Here is a 21,832-nt window from a genome sequence, read left to right on the forward strand (position 1 = left end):
CTTTCATAGTTTTTTTCCTCAACCTCCCCCAGTTAATCTTTAACTAGCAAAGCCTCTCCTGGTTCACAGCTTAAATGACTTGGTGTAAGGCTTCTAGGACACCCAAATTACTTAAAACCTCTTTCCCTATGTTTTGTCTGGATGCCTCTGTTCCTTTTCAATGGCCCAGCTTTGTTCAGATCAATGGGCTGACAAGGGTTTTCCACTAGGACTGTTGGAGACTTCACTAGTGTTACTTCTATTTCCTATTGAAAGACCTAAATTAAAAGCTTGCATGTGTTCAGCTTGCTACTGCTAACAGAAAGTAGGAACAAATTACTAGGGAATGAAATGGAGCATTTCAAATTATGCTCCCTAGTGGAGATGTTGCCAAAATTGTATAACAACAGTGCTTTCAAGGAAACTCGGTTAAAGGCTGGTAAGAGGAGCTGGCAGCAGCACAGCTCAGCCCATGTGTTTGTGTAGCATTTGTTACTGCTCTTATCATCATAAATGGACCAAACCTTTTCCTCTTATCTGCATCTTTGCCTCTCATAGGACCACGGAAAGAAACTAATTTATGAGCAGTATTTGACCCTTGGAGAACTCCATGCACCTAATTAAGGCCATTTTTTTCCACATAAAAAGGCCACTTTTCAGCAAAATTATTTAGCATGTGTTAATTTTAATGACATGAGCCAAGTGTCTTTTTGAGTGTGTTATCAAGATACAGCAATCATCAGCTGCTTAATAAATATTAGATTAAAGTCTGTGAAGGGAACTGACACAGATACCAGAAAAACAAAAATGAAAGAATGTTGCAAGACAGTAAGCTTCTCTCCTTGGGGAGCACCTTGGTGTTCTTTGGGCTAAAGGACATTTTCGAATGATGTTGGACATTGCTACACTGATATTATTTTTGACAATAGAAAAGTGTAACAACAGGGCAGTTTTCTGAATGCATACAGTGAAACCTCCACAGAGTTTAGTGCTCTTAGAGAAAACTATGGACCCAAATCATCAGCCCCAAACACAAATCAATAGTAGTTGGGATTCAGCAGCACTTTTGCTAAAGTGAAAAACCTGGGCTTTGAAGTGGTAGGCATTTAACATGCCAGGATATCAGTAGAATAAGTGTTCCCTAATATGTAATGATAAATAAGTTGGATTTAAAAAATGATCACAACAGAAGCGGAGAAGATTACGAATGAGAACAGGTCAATATATTGGCTCATGCAAATAGCCTAAACTGGTGGCTTTCCAATGCACAATTCAAACCCTTCCACAATAAGGAAATTCTTCCTGCACAGCACTGCCTTTGCTGAGTGCCAAGTGTCCCATGACTTTCAATAGCCTTAACACTAGGAATATCCCTGCCCAGTGGGATTGCAGTGCTTAATGTCCAGCGCCCTGGGCCTCTGTGCCTTGGGGTTTGCTTCTGCTCAGTGAGTGGCAGTGCTGAATCTTCTGTGCTCCCCACTGCTTGGGCATGGCATTAGTCTGCTTGCCTTGAGATCTTGTGCTTAGGTACCTTTGACTCTCAGGAGTAAGACGGACCCTCCCAGATTTTTCAGTGAAATAAAGCCTTTGCAATGTTTAAACAAGATGAAAGAGGTCACAAGATGTTCACCTGGAAGCTAGCACTGACTGTAATACAGAACTGATGCCTGCAGCCTCTTCAGCAGATGCAGAGAACTCCTTTCCATTCACTGACTGGTTTATTCAAACTGGAGAACCTCACTTAGACATGAAAAAAAGCAGAAAATATTTGAACTTTATATATTTCTCTTATAAGAGAAGTCAAAGCATGAGAGACTTCAACCACCAATCTTGAACCCTGAGGACTTGTTGGAAACAAATCCATTGGATCACTGGGTCACATTAGCTACTTCAAATGGAACATTTCTTGAAAGTATCCAGGGAATTTAGCAGGGTGATCTCTGCTTGGAGAGTGAAGGAGCTGTGCTCCTGCACCATCACTTCCATCCAGAAGCAACATGCTGTAAATCACAGCGGCTCATTTGGCACCTCCTGACATAGTAATGTGCAATCGAGCCTTTTAACATCCCAGCTCCCTGTGAGCAGAAAAGCTTCACTGTGACACCAGAGCTTTCGTGGTTCCCAGTCAAAAGGTCAACTTGAAAAAATTAGTGAAGAGCAAGTGCAAAATAAGAATCAATGAACAAACCTCATGATTTAAAAACTGCATTAGGTTTATACTCCAAAACAGAAACTGAACTAAAACACTCATCTTTATATGATGACCCATGCTGATGCTTGCTGAGTGCCAGATTTCTGCCAAACCTAGGGGTTTTGCAGGGCATTATCGATGATCCCAGCAAGGTTAGGTCACGCACACCAAGCACTGCACCTCTGCCTTGTGGTTGTGATGGAAGCAGCACCAGAGGGCCATTTTGCGGAAAGCCATCCACCACTCCTCGCACTGAGCAATGCCTTCCCCCCACAGCTATGCCAAGAGCCCTGATGCTGCTGTTTGGTTCTGTGCCCCTCCAGTAGATAGTTCTGTCAAAACCCTGCCCACTGGCAGTTTCCCAGTTAGCTGGGGCACCCATTAGGAGCTCAGCCCCAAACCAGTCACTGCCTCGTTGGCTGATTCCCCTGTACTAGTCATGGATCACAGCTTCACCACAGCTCCTCTAGCTTTGCCATCTATTGCAGAGAACAGCTAATGAACTAACACGTGTTTGTGCTGAACATGAATGAGAAACGAGGCACTATGTTCCCCTTGTTGTCCCAAGAGAAACTACTGTATTGCAGTTACTGTGTTGGTGACAATATCATACCTCTGTGGCAAAAATCCTGCCTGCAGTTGAGGAAGGCAGCATAACGTACCAAGAGTTTTTAGAAAAAAAAAGTTTTGCAGCTGTTTGGAGCAAAACTGTATCTGTTTTTAACACCATATATAGAAAAACACACTACTTGATATATACATTCGTCCAGTTTTCCTTTGTGAAAACCCACAGAAACCAGAACATTAATCACCTCTAGACTCACTTGGTTGTCTCCAAGAATAAACACTACAAACTCTGTACATTAAAATCGTAACACACCTGGTTACATGGTGAATGTATTGTTATGTATATTTCTTTTCAACAGGCATTTTCTGTAATAGCGTTATCCACGAAGGACTGAAAGAAACTTAAAAGGACATAAAAATCTATTGCTTTCAACAGAAATATTACCTACAGCTATCACCACTTTGTGTTTCTTTGACTTGATCCTGAGAAAGGTTAGATCATTTTGAAGACTGAGATCTCTCACTGCCTTGTAGCCATCATGGTAACCAGGTGAAGACAACCTGTGTATAAGGCTGTTGTTGGGCCATCAAGATTTGTTCTTACTGGAAAGCCTGTAAACAAACCATTTTCTAACAATCATCCAGAGAAGCTGCATATTCTTCATACAGAGCAGATCATAAGAGAAAAAGTAAGGATTTAATAGTTTTTCTGTTTTGTAGCAGAAAGCAGGTATGTGGATTTAAGGGATCTGTATGCTTTTTAGGGTATAATTCTTATTAATCAGTGGCAATTAAACACAGAATTGCCTAGCGAAAATTCTGAAAGAGCCTAATTGCTGTTTAAGGCTTTTAAACACCTATCAGATTCCGTTCTGTGGTACTTAGCCCAATTACAATGCTCTATCAGCTTAAACATTGTCACTGAGCTTGTATCTTGGCTGCCAGAATGGAACCCATGCTCTGACTGCAGCTCCTGGCAAGTGCAGTCAATAGGCAGAAGCGGCATGTTTATGAGAGAGGAAACCATTTGTTAAAAGTTACTAACCTGTTGTAATTTGGACGTTTGTGGATTATACTAAGCTGGGTGGAAGCGTGGATCTGATGGAGGGTAGGGAGGCTCCAAAGGGATCTGAACAGGCTGTATCCATGGGCTGAAACCAATGGGATGAGGTTTAACAAGGCCAAGTGCCGGGTCCTGCAGTTGGGGCACAACAACCCCGTGCAGCTCCAGACTAGGAGAAGTCTGGCTGGAAAGATGCCTGGAGGAGAAGGACCTGGGGGTGTTGGTAGACAGCGATGGAACATGAGCCAGCAGTGGCCCAGGTGGCCGAGAAGGCCAATGGCCTCTTGGCTTATATCAGAAATGGTGTGGCCAGCAGGTCGGGGGAGGTTATTCTCCATCTGTGCTCCTCACTGGTGAGACCGCTCCTTGAATCCTGTGTTCAGTTCTGGGCCCCTCACCACAAGAAGGATGTTGAGGCTCTGGAGCGAGTCCAGAGAAGAGCAATGAAGCTGGTGAAGGGGCTGGAGAACAAGTCTTAGGAGGAGCGGCTGAGAGAGCTGGGGTTGTTTAGCCTGGAGAAGAGGAGGTTGAGGGGAGAACTCATTGCTCTCTACAACTACCTGAAGAGAGGTTGTAGAGAGGAGGGATCTGGCCTCTTCTCCCAAGTGACAGGGGACAGGACAAGAGGGAATGGCCTCAAGCTCCGCCAGGGGATGTTTAGGCTGGACATTAGGAATTTTTTTTTCATGGAAACAGCACTGGAACAGGCTGCCTAAGGAGGTGGTTGGGTCACCTTCCCTGGAGGTGTTTAAGGCACAGGTGGACGAGGTGCTGAGGGACATGGTTTAGTGATTGATAGGAATGGTTGGACTTAATGATCCGGTGGGTCTTTTCCAACCCAGTGATTCTGTGATTCTGTATAGTTTCTGTGGTTTTGGAGCTGAAATATAGTATTGGCCCAGACAATCTTGCATGTGGATACTTAGCCTTACATAAGGAATTTTAGTGGAACTGTGATGAGAAAGAATGGGAAGAACGTGACTGTCCCTTTGAAATATTGTATGGCAGGCGTTACACTGTATAGGCAGGAACATCAGCGCAGGTAGGGAGTGAAATATTGACTGAAGATGTACTAGACCTGCAGAAACAACTCCAAAAGATTGGAAAACAGGTTTTAGGAATTTGAGTGAGAGACTTGGCGGGGACAGATATGCTAGAAAGAGTCTACTCATTAATTGGAAAGGAACATGTGCAGGATTCCTGATGACCCAGAGTAAAGTACTCAATCCATCAGAAACTCCTAGTGGTATACTAAGATCACCATGGAAAAGAATAAGATGAGGAGCTAACCCCCTAATATGAAGGCCAACCACTTTTCATAGCTTTGCAAGGTGGTTCCTTCCCTGGCTAGGAGTTAGTGAACTTGAAAAAGCAATAGTAAACATCTTGGCAGAAATGGAGGTCATAACCAACTGCACTGCAGATGCCCTTACAGCTCTCCAAACTGAGGTAACCTCATTAAGTAAAGTTGTTTTACAAAATCTAATGGTTCTGGGTATGCTAACCGCACAACTAGGACGGGTATGTACCTTGATAGGGACAAGTTGTTGCTCCTATATTGATCTATAAGGAAATGTTGTCAAGGACATAGATGAGATTTGGAAACATGATAGAGTATTACATGGAGTAACCTTAGATGATACCTCGAATGGGTTTTCAGAGCTGTGGGAAAAAAATAACTTCTTGGTTATCTAATTTTGCCTGGCTGAAACAATTATTTGTTGCTATGGTAGTTATAATTATTTTAGGAATTCTAGTCTGTCTTATGTTATGATGTTCTATGCATTTTTGTTTGGCTACTGGAAATAGTTACAAGGAATGGATAAAGCATAAGCTACTACAAAGATTGGAGAGTGGTAAATATTTTGCCAAAACTCTTGAGAAAAATGGTATTATGTGGGCAAAAGAATTTGCTTAGGATAAAGGAAAGGGGGGAATTGAAAGAGGAAATCATTAGTTATAAGTTACTAACCTATTGTAAATTTGAACATTGTGTATAGTTTCTGTGGTTTTGGAGCTGAAATATAGGATTGGCCTAAACAATCTTGCATGTGGATACTTACCCTTACATTAGGAATTTTAGTGGGGCTGTAGTGAGAAAGAATGGAAAGAATGTGACTGTGTCTGGTTAAGCCAGATAACAAGGACTAGTGCAATGATAAGGGGAAGTAGAACAACAATAAGTGGAAGAAAAACAACATTAAGAGAAGGAAGACCAGATGCAGCCTTGAAGAGAGGCCCAAAGAGTCTAAGGGCATGCACAAGAAGGAAAGTTGAAAAGTTCAATGCAAGGATGACTACTTGCCTTTATCCCCAAAGACACTCGTCGACCACTATCACTAAGAGGAGCGCATGCATGAGGAGGAGGAGAAGACTTATGATAATAAGTTCCAACCCACTTCTCAGAAAAGTCATGAATATGTATACTAACCCAATGAATTTGTATAACATAGCACAATAAAGATGTGCTGGCTTTGACACCTGGTGTGCAAGCTAAGAGGAGAAATCTCCCTTGCACCCGATGCATCGCTGCATACCTGCACTTGAGTCTGACTTGGGTGTTGTTATTCCACGAGTCATTTACATGGGGCAAATGAAACCACACTGGGAACAATCCCTTCCAATTAGCAGCAAAGCATGGATGGTGGGTGGTGCACAGTCAGTGATTCCAGCTATTGCAACTATGCCCTCAAAAGTCAAGATTAAATTTTGATGATTTAATGAATCATTGCTTATCCATGATTTGTCAAATCATGCTTTTTATACTAATGGGCTATCAGGTGAAACTGAAAACAGGGTTCACATGAATCCCACAGGGGTAAAAAAGAATCACAGAATCACTGGGTTGGAAAATACCCACTGGATCATCGAGTCCAACCATTCCTATCAATCACTAAACATGCCCCTCAGCACCTCATCCAGCCATCCTTAAAATGCCTCCAGGGAAGGTGACTCAACCACCTCCCTGGGCAGCCTGTTCCAGTACCCAATGACCCTTTTCATGAAATATTTTTTCCTGATGTTGAGCCTGAACCTCCCTTGGTGCAGCTTGAGGCCATTCCCTCTTGTCCTGTTCCTCGTCACTTGGGAGAAGAGGCCAGATCCCTCCTCTCCACAACCTCCTTTCAGGTAGTTGTAAAGAGCAATGAGGTCTCCCCTCAGCCTCCTTTTCTCCAGGCTAAACAACCCCAGCTCTTTCAGCTGCTCCTCCTAAGACTTGTTCTCCAGCCCCTTCATCAGCTTCATCGCTCAAATGCTCAACTGTTCGGCTTTCTCAAGCTTGTTTCACTAATAAAAATATTATGGGCCCTGCTAATAAAGACAAGAGGTTACAAGCTAGCAAGGCAATTTTCTCTTCGCGTACTTTTTTAATGTGCCTTCCGGATGGACAGAATCAGAGTTAAGCTGAAGAGTTTGATTATGGAAGAAGAATTTACATGCAAAAATAGTGAATGCCAGGTAAGAATTAAAGGCAAAGAACAGAACCACCTCACATCAGACTGTTCTGTTATTTTCCTAGGAAAGCATTATTTGAATCACTTCAAATCTGCGTTGTCTCTTGAGAAGTAATTTTGCCTTGGCAGGATGCGCAGTTTTGGGAAGCACACAGAATGCTCCAGCACACCCTCTGTGTCTGCTGTGTGTCACACAGAGGCTGAAATGGATGCTTTCATGGAACAAACAGGCGGTCCAAAGCACAGCATCAGCATGAGAGCAGCCATATAAGCAGAGCACTAAGTAGCAAGTCAATTAAAAGCAATGATGAATTAGTGTCAAGTTCTTATGACCTTAGATCTAAATGATTACAAATCCATCACTCCTAATGAAAATGGTCAGTGTGAAATGATCCTCCGAGGTCTAATAATAACACAAAAATGAGTTGACACTAGTGACATCTGTAGATTAAAGCTGATCTCTGCCTACTTCAGGACAAAATCTCTCTGCCCGTGCCACTCAAATCAGAGAAAGGCAAACAAATTCTTCATCAGAAATGGTGCACTGGGATCCTCCTGGACTGTGAAGGACAGCAACATGCAGGCACAAAGCATCTTCTCAGTTTCTATTTGCTGTGCCCTTCTCTGTTGACCTGCATCATCTCTTCTGTGAAAAAAGCCTCATGTTATGAACGTGTTTAGGCACACAAAATTACCCACCCATATTTGCTGTATACCAAGGAACATCTATGCTTTCTTCTCACTGTTCTTGCCTCCTGTTGCTGAACTGCTCCCACTGCAACAGATTTTTGGGGTATTGTAAAAGTGGAGGAGGTCAAATGAATGATGTGCAAGGTAAATTAAGTAAGCTCTCTTTTGGGTGAAGGCACGATGAAAAAAACTGAGAAGCCCAGCTTCTGAAAACCGATTTGTGACCAGTTTCTCTTTTGGCTTACCACCTTCATGATCACAGCCAAAGATGGCTTGGCATGGATACTACTCTTCCTTCTATGGCAACACATCATCACACAGTGGAAAGAACTTGTGGATATTTAGCAGGGCCAAGGAACGGCTCCCAAAGTAGGAGACTAACTTTGTTTAGTAGATGCTCTTGTCTTGATGTTTTTGTTCTATTGTAACTTTCCAGAGGAAGAGGAGGAGAAGAGCTACTGAGTTTTCCTTGCATCCATGAAGAATTTAGGACTAAGAAATGCCTGCAAAAACCACAGCTCAGTGTCACACATTCTTCCTGCCAAGAGATATTAAGGATCTCGTTCTGAAAAAATGAAGTCTATTTACTTAAATGAGGGGGATCAGGAAGAACCTCCAGCACCTGCAGCTAAACAAGGATTCTACCACTTCCAGTTACTTCCCCAGAGAAGGCTCTTGGCTTTTCTGCTTCCATCACCTGGAATAAGAAGCGGACCATGCCTCCCACATGGTTCCGCGCTTCCTTGCCCAGCAGCAGGGGAGCAGCCTATGCGTGGCCTCTGAAGAGCCACCTGCCTCCGAGCACCTGTGAAACAGCATGGATCTGTGCCCAAGGCTCCTCCGATCCCGTGAGGGCAGTGGGCTGGTCTCACCCAGCCTCCGGTCCTGGTGGTGGAACTCCCTGGGGGTCTCGTTGTCAGATGGACTTGTGGCTGCTCTGCTCTGAAGAGCTGGCACGGTCACACGATTTGGTGTTTTAGGAAGCTGGCAGCCTCCCTTTTTTTCAACCAGAAAGGCCTTAAGAACAAATTAACAAGCTAATTACTAACCTGCAACTGGCTTGGGGCAACCCTCAATATTGTTACAGGCTGGGGCTGAAGAGACTGAGAGCAGCCCAGTGGAGAAGGACCTGGGGGTCCTGGTGGATGAGAAGCCAGACATGAATTGGCAATGTGCACTTGCAGCCCCAAAGGCCGTCTGTGTCCTGGACTGCATCAAAACTAGTGTGGTCAGTGAGGCGAGGGAGGGGATTCTGCTCCTCTACTCTTCGCTAGTGGGAGCCCACCTGGAGTCCTGTGTCCAGCTCTGGAGCCCTCAGGATGGGAAAGACATGGAGTGAGTCCCAAGGAGACACTTCTCCTGTGACGAGAGTCAGAGAGTTGGGGTTGTTGAGCTTGGAGAAGAGGAAACTTATTGCGGCCTTTCAGTACTTAAAGGGGGCTGATAAAAAGATGGGGAAAAGCTTTTTAGCAGGGTCTGTAACAATAGGACAAGAGGTAATGGGTTTAAACAAAAAGAGAAGTTTAGACTAGGTATAAGGACAATTGTGTGGATTTTGGTTTTTTTTTTTTCACTGAGGGTGGTGAAACACTGGCACAGGTTGCCCAGAGAAGTGGTAGATGCCATGTCCCTGGAAACATTCAAGGCCAGGTTGAATGGGGCTCTGAGCAACCTGATCCAGTTGAAGATATCCCTGCTCGCTGCAGGGGGTTTGGACTGGGTGACCTTCATAGTCTCTTCCAATCCAAACCATTCGATGATCTTTAAGGACCTAGTTTACTCTGAAACTTGCAACACTATAACAGCGCATAATTTCAGGCAGTTTCTCTGTTGGAGAGGAAATAGCTTCACTGTGTGGGGTTGCCCTACCCATTGCAAGGATGTCCTAAGCATTTAGGAAGTTTCAGACTGGCGGGGACAGCATCAGTCAGACATGTTACAGTTGCTGTGTTTTCAAGCAAATATGTAACTGAAGTGAAAATCTGGCTTCTGAGGGAAGAGAGAAATGATCGGGAATGCCAAAATCTTTATTTCAAAAGCTGCTGTGTAGGAGGTGGCCCAATGTCGCATGAGCTACTGCAACAGGCAGTGAGAAGCACAGTGCCTCCGGCTGATCCTGGCCCACTGGAGCCTCTGCCTCAGCTGTGCAAGCAGCGTTTCACCTGCAAACGGTTTGGCTGATAGTAGAGTCTGTGGGGTACAGTGGTATGGTTCTGTCCCTGGGAAAAGCATTATGTGCTGAATTTTTGGAAATGAGGTATTGGAGTCACTGATGCGTGATTATTGAATCTGACTGGAACATCTGGGCAATTTGTTTTAATAGAGTCAGTAGAGGATCTTAAATGAAATCTTATAGATTATACAATATAAAGCTGGTCTTACTGCTGATGTTGGTCACAGGAGTGATCCTGGCTGTTAAAGTCTGATTAAAGTCAGCATACCGTAGGATAGCGTACTGTAAGGGACAGCTGTGATCCTGCCCTCACTAACTGAACTAGCAATTCCAGGGATTTGGAAAAATAAAAAGGAGTCATTTTTTTCACTTACTGCGCTTCTCCGTTGTTTTAAATTTTCAAGACTTCTTTGATGCCCACTTGATTTGGACAAGATGCCTATGTGTCTTTTCAAAACAAATAGAAATATCAGTTCAGCTTTGCAAAAAATACTGAACTGGAGCTGGACTGACAGCTAGCACAATACAGGGCTGTCCTTGGAAGCGTTATTTGTGCTCAGCATGAAAGACTGAAACATACAGACACACAGGTAGGCTTTGTTTCAGACATGTAACAAATGTAAGTATTTTCTTGGTTACTTGAAATTTAGCTAAGAGTTCAGATTCCAAGCAACATAATTGTTCTTTTGATATAGATAGTATTAGGAGTATTAGGAAAGAGTGTTATTGCTTGAGGACCAGAAACTCCTTGTTACATAGAACTAGAATCTCGCAAATGCTTATCTGTGTGAATGAATTTAACCTGGAGACCCAGGAAGAGGTAAGGAGGGAGAGAAGCACATGGAGGAACACGCTGAGGGGCACGATCTGCACTGAAGTGCTGTAAGCCATCTTGATCTGCTGCCAGCCATTATGAAATAGCATAATTCAATTCAGGAAGATAATCACTTTTTAGAACCATTTGTCTTGAGTATAAGTATCTGTAAAGGTCTGCCAGCTACCCATGCTCTAGAATATCTCCAGAAGTTTTCAGTTTTGTTGGCCTGTAAAATGGAATGAACTCATGCTGTTGATGACCATAGGATTAGTTCTTATATTTTTTTCCTCTATGCTTTTATTTCTAGTGAAATAGTCTCCAAGGAAATTCAACAGAAGCAGATAATGTGGCATAGTAGCTGAAATCTTAGAGTGTATGAGGGTAAACTAATCAGTAGGGCTCCAGGGCTGGACTTGTCCATCTCCTTCTCTCTTAGTAGTCCTGCAGTGAACAGTCAGGTTTTGTCAGTACCTCCTTCTATGTGTGAAATATAACAATATAAATACTCTTTATTATGCAATTAAAAAAATCTTCCCTTTCCCTGACTGAAATTTGGTTTCAGTTTTATTAAGAGACCTCCTTTAAAAAAGGTGAAAATGAAGGAAAACGGAGTAGAGTTAGTCATCCTTGCAAGGTTATGAACAAAACTGTAGGGAAGACCCTGCCTTTCTCCACCTGGAAAAGGTCTTGGAGCAAGCATGTGTCCTAGAGTGGAAGAGATCAAGATCTTTCTCAGTCTGGCTGTCAATAAAGTCTTATTAGTTCTTCTCTTCTATTACCTCTCATGAATCCAAATATCATAAACTGAGAAATTATCTAAGAAAACCCGTGTGTCATGTAGGCAGGTATGGAACAATTGTGGAGTTACTCTGTAGATAAATGTTAAGATGAAAATTCACTCAAGATGTTTTTTGGGTTTTTTTCCACATTGCAGAAAGCATTTTTAGCTCAAACCCTCTAGATGGTGCTACAGCTGCAGCACAGAGGACTGAGCTCACTGTTCGGTTCCGTCCTCCTTGTTGCAATGCCACTTTACTTGAGTCACTGTTTGTACAAAATAATTAATGGCACAACTCCCATACCGTTTTCAGGTTTATGCAAGGGCAAGTCAGCCTAGGTGGATTTCCCATCCCCAGCTAAGCTCGAGTAGGTCGGGTTTTGTCGATAAAGAAGTCTTGCAGGAGCTGTTGAGGTCAGATTATCTTAGCTCTGGAAGCTGTGCCTGGGGTGCTGCTGAGTGCAGGTGGGGCCAGGTGTAGCCTGTGGTGCTGAGCAAGTGACAGCGCTGAGCCTCTTCCAACTCCCAGCAGATGCTGCTGATTTTGTATGCTAATGGGATCTCCCCCAACCGTTTCCTCTTCCTTCTGAGAGCACGAAGTAAGTACATGAAAAGTGTTTTCTTATATCAAGAACAAATTGATGCTAACCCTGGCTCAGCTGTAAGGCAGAAGCTGCAGAGGTGTTTTATTTGGTAATTGAATAAAGCTTATGCAGAACTTCATCAAAATTATTTTCTTATCTTCTGCTAACTTTTCTTGTACTGAAGGAGTTAAGCAAAAACTGAATTGTGAGCACTTGGCTACCTGGGCTCTTAAACCACCTGCTGGGTGCTTCCAGGTTGGTGTGTGGATCTGCTCTTCTGCCTGTGCCTTATCACCTCTGCTGTTAAGGCAGCTGCTCCCCTTGTCACCTCTGTGGGTGAAATTTAATCTGAACAGGCACACCAGCTTGTCAGTGGCACTGCTGAGCTTGTGGTGGCCTTGTGTGATGTGTTGTGTGTTTTGCTATGAATGTGCAGTACAGAGAACAGGATGCTGTGCCGTGTATGCCCATGTTCCACAGCCCAGCCTTGTGGCAAACACCCACTGAAGCAGTAAGAATTTAGAGAAGGACTCTGCTGATGGCTGAATCATTCTGAGGTTCATGCAGTTGCTGACAAGGAGAGCGATGTTTATGATTAACTTATGTGGAAACATGGGGCTCCAGAAGTGCATAACAGAGGGGCATAATCTGGAAAGGGGCCCAGCTATCCCGACTTATAACTCAGCCCAGACTGTGTCCTTTGTATGAATAAGAAAGAACTGGACCATCTTTGTAAGACATCTGTCACTAAAAAAGGTACTTTCAGACAATAATAAAAGAGTAGTCTGAGCAATGGAACTGCATTTTAGAACTCCATTTCACTTGGATAATTTTAATGGAACCCAACACCTTGCATTTTAGATTCTTCAGAAAGGTGGCCAGTATCATCCAAATAAATAATTCAAGGTGAGTTTTGCACTTCTGTTTTATGAGGTGAAATACTGGTGTCTTCTTCTCTTACACTCTTAAAACATCTATAACATTCCAGATAGAGCAGAGAGTTTCTTTCTGGCCAGTTTCCATTCTGGGTCGTGGCAGTTGCAATGGTGACAAGTGACAGTAGCTGAAGCTCAGTTTTTTTTTACTTCCTGTCTTAAAGGACTGTTTGGTATTGTTTGCCCTCTTTAAAATACGGCTGCCCTTCGCTCCAACAGATAAGCAGATGGCCACAGCATTGGTAAAGTTTGTGTGTGCGTTTTTCATATTGCTGAGGCATTTCAATTTGCAAGAACTGAAGGCAAACCCACAGCTTCTGTGACTTCTTCTGGGTACAAAGTGTGCATGTGCATGTTCAAAAGCTCAACAAAGATAACCAGAAGTCAGATGGTTCCCTGCCAGCCACCAGGGACACTGACATGCAGACCCTTGCATGTCTGCAGTGTAGCGGCTGACCTCGGGGCACAGCAGGCTGTAGGCCCTTTGAAAAGGTGGGGCTATGGCTCTGGAACAAAACAGCCTTACAACTCCGTGGTGTTCTAAGGTGAGATGCAGCGTTAGACTGTCCTGCTGGCTTGGGAGAAAGGATGGGTACAGCTGGGGTCCTAGCAATTTGTGTCTCAATACACAATCATATTTACTATACAGACTATACTTACCAATGGATAGGAAATGAGTGGAGAATTGGGGTGAAATTTATTATTGATATTTTTTTGGACAAGAAAAGAACTACATTTCCCATTACTTGAGTATTCTGGAGGATTTTTGATGAAAGTCCCGATTAAAAAATGCAGCCTGTAGCCTGGTGATACAATATTCTCATTTACTATTTCTTCATCTCAGTTTGGTCCAGAAATAAGAGTAGCAAAATAGAGTCACTGTTTGTAAGCAGATGAAATCCCAAACCATCACAACAAATGTATAGGCATAGTTATATTACATGGGATTTCTCCATCACTAATGATACCATCTTGTTAACCAGGGTAAGGCTGCTTGGGTCGATTTTGCTGTTAGGGGCTTCTCCTGAAGGTTTTTTTTTAAAAAATAAAGAAAGCTTGCAAATTTAATTGTGAGAGTTTCCAGGATCGTTGCTCATAGAACAATGATGAGAAAAGTGGTTAGAACAGAACTGAGTATGAGGGAGATTAAATTTAAATTTGCACTTGCAGTTATTCTGGGAAATCAGAATTCCTGGTTTTAAAGGAAATCTAATGCAACTGTAGCATTTATTTTACATTACTAATCTGTTTGGAAAGCGTTCATGCTTATAGATGACACTGAGTCTTTCCATAACCATCGCCCCTGTGTGTGGCAGGAGAATGCTGTAACCAATAACTTCCAGACTGGATTCCCTGAAAACTAAGAGAGTGTGGGAGCTCTTGGTAGAGACTTTTGTTCTGAGGCTCACAACCATTAATGGTCTGACAGAGTTCAAGTTACTCTCAACTTTGTCCAGTGTGAAAACTATAGTGGGTTTTTTTGTAGTTGTTACAATAAGTAGAGTTGGTGCAACTAGAGATTTGTTCTTTTAGTATTGCTGTTAATCTTGTATTGGTGCCTCTTTGTAGGCACCTCAAGATTATGTATCTGTGTCCAGAAATGAATTCAGTAGTAAAGCAGAAAGCTATCAGAGGTTGTATGGGGTCATGGTAAAACGTTTTGGAAAGAGTATATTTGCGCTAGATGGAGTTGTTTTATAACCCAGCATTGCAGCATCACCAGTTGTGTTCTTCCTGCGTGTCACTGTAACTTAGGCAGCTTTAAATGCTTTAGTCACCTCCTTAAGCTCCATGTCGGCTAACCAGCAAAACGTGTTATTCAGCCCAGTCTTTCTACGGTTAGAAGGCTTAAAAACAAGCCAGAAGAGTGACAGCTCTGAAGTTACGCTAAAGTGGTGTCAAAGCAACATCCTGTGACAGGTTTCTGTGGTGCTTCTGGAACTGACTGGCTCTCAAGGAAATGTAAAGATATGACTGACATCATTAGAGTGGAACCAGAAGCCACAGTGAAATACTGCATGTGTTCTTTCTTGTGGTGGAAGTGTTTTCCTGAGGTTGTACATGTAAACGAAAAGATAGCCATTGGCACATGGTTTCCAAGTTACTGATGTATAAACACATGTCTGCGCTCTATAAAAACAACTTGTGTTACCCCATCGATCATGATTGGTGGGGATCTGTGTTCTTGTTCAAGTGGACACTTCAGTGCATCGTCAGTAGCGGTGATCCGTGGTGTGAGGGCAGGAGCTACTGCAAAGCGCCAAATGTTGCAGGCATTTTTCAGTCTAATCTAGCTCCTTTCCCCCTGCTTTGCGTATCTTATCAATGTTTTCTCAAAACAGAATACTCCAAGTCTGGAATGCAAGTTTTCACAGCAGCTTACTGAGTAGGGGTATTTGTTTTCTTTTGGGAAGGTCTCATCTTCATTAGAAACTGGCCTTTTGGAAGGTGCCAATCATGGCAGTGCCTGAGTAGATCACATTCAGGGATATCCCAAATTCTCTTGAGCTCAAGGGAAGGAGGGAGAAGGGAAACTGAAGCACCAGGACATGAAGATGTCCTTCCTTCTATCCTAACAAGGTTTGTATCTTTCCTGGATTTTATGCGATGTCCAGGGTCAACTCTGCTCTATATTTAAGACAGGTTTCCCATCTCCTAAGCCGTTGTTCTAAACCTGTATCACACCCTATGTTTTCTGTGGCTTTCCCCTAGTCTCTCCTTTTGTTGCTGTTTTACTTTGACCTGTTAAATATGTAAATTATTTTTTTAGAAAAGTTTTCTCATCTCATCTCATCCACTGAAATTGCACAAGAGTGAAAATCCAGCACTGTTGGCAGTTTCCAGGCATGCAGCAGCTGCTGTGAGGGAATAATTTCAATAGCAATGCAGTGTTCAATTTAACAATTGTACCATGTGTAAGTGACAGAGCGGAGTGCTTGTGTTTGCAGGTTGCCAGTCTGCAATTCCCTTGGTCAAAGGAATGATCTCTGCTGTGGTAGGAGCCTGTTGTGTGACAGCATTTCTCGTAGTGTAGTCTTCCTCTTCTCCAACAAGTGAATGTGAGCCTTTTCTGCTTGCACAGCCCAGGCGTTTATGCTGAATGAACACTGCTTGGAGACTCATGTCAATGCAATAAACAGCTTTGGTTGTTGACTTTAAATCCTTTTTAAAAGAAATGCCAGTGATAGTTGCCAAACAAATGTTAAAAGGACACCTGAGAGGGATGTTTCTTACACCCAAATTCTAATAAATCTTTATTTTTGATGCCAGACCAAGCTTCCTGTATATAAGTGAAGCTCTGGTTTCAGCTCACTCACTGTGCAGGTTGGGTGGAACTCAGGCAAGTAGAGCATAGCTGTTAGTCAACACCAGCACAGATTTAAAAAAATCAGACTTTAAAAAAAAAAATCAAGTATAGTTTTGCTTTTAACTTGTATCAGATGGATATAATTCTCTTTAAAAAATCGGCTTGTAACTCTTTATTCTGGCATGCTGCCATCCTGGTGTTTGTTCCGATCTGCTCCTATGTCTTAATTCAGGGAACTTTACTTTCTTTTCAGTTGCCAGTCTTGCTGCCAGTCAGCTGTGCTGACTGCACTGGCTGTGATTGTGAGTGAAAAAGGGATGGGAATTGGCTCCAAGGGCAGCCAGGAGTATGCTTGGATACCACCTCAGATGGTGGCTAAGCTGATCTTCAGATGTGCTTAGCCGCTGCCTGCACTGCCAGCTGGATTCTGTGTTGCTCAGTTTATTTAGAACATTTGATACTACACACTGAGCGTGAGTCATAGTGTGAGGTGTTTTCTCTTCTTGATGCTGCAGCAATCTTTGTCCATGGCAGTGTATTACTGTGGAATGTGACCGTGGCATGTCCTGTAACTGTCTAGTGGTGGCATTGATACACTAGGAGTGGTTTTTAAATAGTGCCTATTGGCCAAGCAAGGTTGACATCCTGTGGAGCCGTGAGGAGGTGAGCCCCGATTTAATGCCTGAAAGAGGAAGGCAAGTGGATGAGGTTGTGGTTTGGCCCCCAGGTGCTGGATGTCTGCCAGCATTGGTCAGTTCCGTGTTATGATCCATTCCTCTGCAGGTACATGCACTCTGCCCTCCTTATTGAAGGATTTTTTTCCTTGTGTGTAAGTTCTGAAGCGAGTTCTGTACTTTACTCCTCTCATCCTGGATTGCACTTAGTCCTGGTGTATCTTCTGTGACACAACTGCCACCACAGCTCTTGTGCCTGCAGTGCACTTGACTCCTTGGCTGCTACTGTGGGGAACTGGAAATTTTAGTCTCTGGGAAAGAACCACGTCATGGATTGGTTCTTGCCGTCAGGTAAAGTGCTTTAATGTGGCATTCAAAAGGAAGCCTTTTAGGATGCTTGCTGCTTCATGAATTACACTCTCAATTAATGGTCATCTTAGATCAAGTCACTTTTTATTTTGGTTTGGCCAGCCAGTTGTGCCATAACGATGCAGCTGCATTTCTCGCCTAGTTCTGTGCTAGAATGAACTCTGCATTAAGGCATAAATATCTTGACCACTTTAACCACATGCTAGTTTTTTCTAGAAAGTATGCATGAGAACTCAAATTTTAAACTATCCATAAATGTGTAGTTAATTGACTGCTCTTTGGTAGACACAAGTGCTTTGAAGTGAACCTGAGTTTTTCTGTGCAGCCTTTGGAATCCCAGCTGGGCTGAATGGTCTTTAACCAAAAGGCAAAAGAGGCTCCAGATTGGAGCCAATCTAGTACAGATCCTCCACTGCTCCATCAGTTGGAACTTCAATGTCTTTTAGAAAAGCTGTAATTATCGGCTTGGCAGATTATTAAGTACAGCTGCTGCCACTAGTAGGGCTTTTTCCTGCTCAGGTTCTAGAGAACAGCATTTCTTTGGGTCTACCCAGGCCATACTTCTGCCCCGAAGCCAATTCTGTCTTTTCTTTGGAGTCTGGTGCTGTGCGGAGCAGGGGAGGTTTGCTGTGTGGGGCGGGTGAGTCACACAGTACCTGCCAGGCTGAAATCCCAGTCTCCTTTCTTTGCACTCAGTTGTCTTCCCATTCCCGCCAATGGTAGCACTGGAATTTTAACAGGAACAGATCTGGTTTTTGAGAGTTTCTCTTCTAGAAAAATAGCTAATTGATATTGATATTTATAATGCCTGATGCTTATAATGCCTGACATGTCCTGGATGTAGTGTGGTAAAGAGAAACTAAAGAGAGGCACTGTTTGCTGATGCAAGCAGAAGTTCTTTGGTCAGTACCTGATCTTGAAATCTGCTGTCAGTTTGAAGGCCAGGTGGAGCATCAGCACTTCCAGAGTGGATCAGAGCTGTGAGTGTCCCAGACCAGTACCTTGTGTCTGACAGCATTCTCTGTGTTGTGTTTCTACAGGCAGATGAGGGGCTATGTAAGTGTTAAAAGAAAAGTATCATTTTCTGTGCTATGAGTTCACCTCATGTTGGGGATCTTTAATTCCTTAACCTGATGGGGAACCAGAAGGTCTTGGTCCATTAACAATGTGTTGTGTGATCTTGAGCAAATGACTTAGTTCACTTCCTTGTGCCTCTGCTTCCCCTCCTATTCTCTTCTGCCAGCTTTCCAGAGCTTGGGTGTTTTGCTGTGCACTTGTACAGCTGGGGGCCTCTGAGTACCTGCACTGTATGCAATAAAAATGATCCTCGCAGATCAGGGTGTGGGCTATAGATTTCCAAAGGGCAAGAGAAAGAGTCAGGTTTCATGGACCCCCTTAAAAGACAAAGCTTTATTCTCAGAGGCTTAAGGTGATTTTCTGAGACCAGTCCTGTTGCTGTTCGTTTCAGTGATGTTGGCTTCAGGACAGCAGAACAGACTCCAGAAATCTTCCATTCTGTCTGTCTTTTAGATGTCACCAGGGAGATTTTTAGTGCAACAGATTGTACCTCAGATGAGACTACATGCTGTAATTACCAGTGGGATTTATTTAACTGGTTCTTTAAGCACTGAGTGGAAAAATGCATCCCTTAAGAAAAGGGAAGTGCGTGCATGTTTCCACTCTAAGCTAACAGTAAGATGACTTGTAAGCCTGGATGGGCAGAAAGATACAGTTATTTATCAAAGCAAATGTTCTGATTGTCCCTGTACCCAGTGTGGTTATTTGGAATAGAGTTATAGAGTAGCAGTACAGTTTGGAGTTTTTAAGTGGTTTTTTTTAGCTGTAGATGTAAACTAAATTAAACTGATAGTTATAATTAAATTTTAATTGGTTGTGGTATTACACCACTTTAAAAGCCACTGGAGACACTCAAGTTGCATTTAAAATCTCGTATTATAATTAGCAATATCTACACTTATTAGTGTGGCAACCGCACTTTAATGAATGCATTCCATACTAAACAAAGCTACCAAATCCAAATGGCTCTTAGGAGCAGGTTGATGTCAGCTATGCTTTATTCCCTTAGTCATCCACTTGGATGCTGAAGCTCAGCTTTAGAAGCTAATCAGGAGAAAGTGTAAAATTTAAGGGACACAAATTAAGGACTTTCCCTTGCAGCTGGGTACCTGTTTGCTGATGGAGTCTTCTGGTCTTGCCTGCCACCCTTGCGCCCCAGGTGCTGCTGAACTTCCCATGCGAACCAGTGGCTTTTGCAGACTTGAATCTGTTTCTCCACATGGTGTCTCAGGAAGAGAGAAAAGCATAGTTAGAGCTAAAATTGGAGGTCCTCAGGGGCAGCACCATCTTTCCATTTGTTGGACTACCTTCCAGCCCTGTGGAAATGGAATACAGGGGTGGTGGTGGGTGTATAGGCTCATGAAATCTTGGCTAATGCCAGTGCAAAGTAGGGTACAATGCTGATCCTATTCTCACCATTGCAGACACCTTTACTGGGAGGCATTTATTCCTAAAGGGTGTTTTGTTAGGATCTCCCTGTATCCATGAGGCTCCATTGATGTTGGCAACATCCCCTATGGTTAGTTTCATTGTGCAGGCCTCACAGGCTTTTATTCATCTGGGTAAGAGCAGGCTTTGTCCTGCTTTCCATATTTTTGACTGCTCTGCATTTAGCTTCCCATGAAGTGAAGGAGGTGTAAGTGTACGGGAGAGGCAAAGGCAGTGTATTAGCTGTTAGCTAGGAAGGCCAGATTTTCTATGGGAATATTAAAGCACCTGTGGTCCCCTCATTGAGATAGAATTCCTATATTAATTCTGTGAGCTACTTGCCTGTTCAGGGGAAAGGCGTTTAAGTTGAAAAGCATTTAAGCTTTCCTTGTACTAAGCTGCTGTAGAGGCTCTTGCCATAATTTGGTTCCTAGTTAGGCTGCATCAACACGCCTGAGTTGTTTGAAGATCTGACTCACTCCTCAGTTTCATGCAGTCCTCTTCTTCCAGGTACAAATTAAAATCTGGTAGGGCCTTAGAAATGCTTTCCCTGGAGATTTTCCCTGCAGTTGTGATCACCACTTCAAGATTCTCTTTGGCTGCTCTGGTCATACTGTTAGCTGTAGTTGAGGCTGAGGCTGGGAGAGAGGATTGTATGGGAGGGTATAGAGTAATACCTACAGAGCCATATTGATTTCATCTCTATTAAATTCATTGAGTTTTCCCACAAGAGATTTTTAATTTCTCTGTTGCTAAAAAAAATGCTGCACAAATTACCTGGCAAGAATACTGTGTAGCTACTAGCCCTTCAGGCAGTCCCTTAAAGGCAAAGCACTAAAGTTGAGTGAACTATTCACAGCCAGGAGTTTTCTTTTCAATTAATTTACCACTCTGCCTTTTCACAGATTGCTGACAAACAGCCACCGACTTGTTATGAATTTGTTCATTATCCCAAATTATTCAGGGCCTGGTTTATACGATGCAGTTGTAGCTGCAGGGCTGCTGGCAGACTGATTCACAAGTACTGTTTGAATAACACTGTTTGTAATTGTTACAGAAAAGCCCTATAAAACTCAGTAGAGGCCTAGTGTTTTTTTTCTGGGCACATCTATAAAACTTAGCAGAAAATTATATCCTTACCATAAAACTCTACAGCTTAGTTTAAAGTTGTTATGATTTTCTACTGTGTGTTTCTAGCAGTGTTTATGTGGAAAACAAAAAAAAAGTTTTCCCTCACTGTTATTCTCAAGCTTTCCTGGTTTCTGGGAGCAGAGAGGGTTCATATCATGGATGTAAATCTTTGAGATAGGACCTCTCATATCCTTGGGTTTTTTTTTGGTTACACTGCAATGATGCTAATGCCCATGATAAGGCCATTTTTCACTCCTGGTGTGTAAATGAGTATCAGACCCTACTTGCTCCTGTCTGCCATTAATCCTGAACAGAAAATGGAGGCATGTAAAAAGAGATTGCCTGATCTGCAAGTACATGGGATTTCTTGGTCCTTTTGGGTGGAATTCAATGCCTGTGCCTGTGATAGCTCCTCAGGGAGTGAGGTTTCATTAGTGAGAATTGGGCTCCACTCAAAGCCCAAGATATCTCTGAAGTTTGGAAGTGTTTCTGGAGTCCTATGAAGCAGTATGACATGATGACAAAGTATGACTTTGGAAGAGGCACACACACCACTGAAGTAATGGCTTTGGCTATTTACTTAAGTGAATTGAAGATATAAAATTCTCTTCTGA

This window comes from Phaenicophaeus curvirostris, chromosome 14, assembly GCF_032191515.1.
Source record: "Phaenicophaeus curvirostris isolate KB17595 chromosome 14, BPBGC_Pcur_1.0, whole genome shotgun sequence".
NCBI classification, from domain to species: Eukaryota; Metazoa; Chordata; class Aves; order Cuculiformes; family Cuculidae; genus Phaenicophaeus; species Phaenicophaeus curvirostris.